Source organism: Haemaphysalis longicornis, unplaced genomic scaffold, assembly GCF_048455015.1.
Source record: "Haemaphysalis longicornis isolate Haplotype H1 unplaced genomic scaffold, Haemaphysalis longicornis Haplotype H1 scaffold_35, whole genome shotgun sequence".
Taxonomy (NCBI): domain Eukaryota; kingdom Metazoa; phylum Arthropoda; class Arachnida; order Ixodida; family Ixodidae; genus Haemaphysalis; species Haemaphysalis longicornis.
Window position 1 is genome coordinate 383,302 of NW_027526352.1, and position 1,282 is coordinate 384,583.

Below are 1,282 nucleotides of genomic sequence, written 5' to 3' on the forward strand. Positions count from 1 at the left end.
TGGTGCACCGGCTGAGAGCAACGTACACGCCCTCCTCTCTCTTCGCAGCATTTCTTCTTCTTCAGCGGTTTCCCTACTGGAAGATGACGACGGTGGCTGAACGCGAAGCTATCTTGTGATGGATTCTTTAGTTGGCCAATCCCTAGGGGCGTCCTGCCACAATCATCATCAGCGGTGCCTGGTTGTTGACGTTGGTGCATGGGCTGAGAGCAAAGTACTCGCCCTCCTCTTCGCAGCTTTGTCTTCTCCTTCTTCTTCAGCGGTTCCCCTACCGGAAAATGATGACGGAGGTTGAACGAGTAGCTATCTCGTGATGGATTCTTTGGTTGGCCAATCTCTAGGGGCATCCTGCCACAATCATCATCAGCGGTGCGTGGCCAGGCATGCCCAGTGGAGGTGCGGGCCGCGGACAACAACGACAAGGTGAAGAGAGGCAGGGACACAGCCCCGAGCGTGAGATGTTCCGCATCTAATACAATTCTCCTCCTCCTTTGTAATCGATACGTGTATTGTCGAATCTAGAATCGTTGTCTTTTGCAATTTTCAAGTAACTGCTTTGATAGAATGGAAGCCCGGTTTCATCTACGTGCCCTGAGTGCAGAGCTCTTATCAGAGTTGCTCGTACCCACCGGGCTTTGGGAAAATATATCAGCCTTCTGTCTGGACGTTTTCAATGCAATTAAGAAAATTTGGGCTTTAAAAATTTTGGCGTGCCACGCAGCGGAATCGTCATCACCACAAAATATTTCTCTCGCAAAAATTCATACGCTGAGTCAGAAGAAGCATCTGAATTTTCCTCCGAAAGCCAGGTGTGGGTACACACCATGTTTCCGCATTACTTATAGAAGCAAAAGCAGGAAGGAGGAATGACTTATGATGATTTATGGTAGATATGGCAAAGAGATACATTGTATTAGCTCAGCAAAGGAATCATGATTCTGCTCATTACTCTATATACCCCACTCCGCGGCGCTTTATAACCCGTGCATACAATGTAAAGCATTTTTATTTGCCCCAATATGATATCAGTAATGTGATCGCAGCACTGGGGTAGTGTGCGAACGCTTTTGGGTTTACGGATGCAACTGACATCATACTTTGTATGTTTGCACATTGGCAAACGTTTTACTATGTATACACATTATGTCCCTAAACTGTACATACTTATGCATATTACTGCTGAAGTTATTTCCATTTCTGGTTTAACTGAGCACGAGATCGCTCATTGTTATCATATTTGTCCAGAGAGACCAACGTGCATATTTTGCACTAGAAGTCAAAC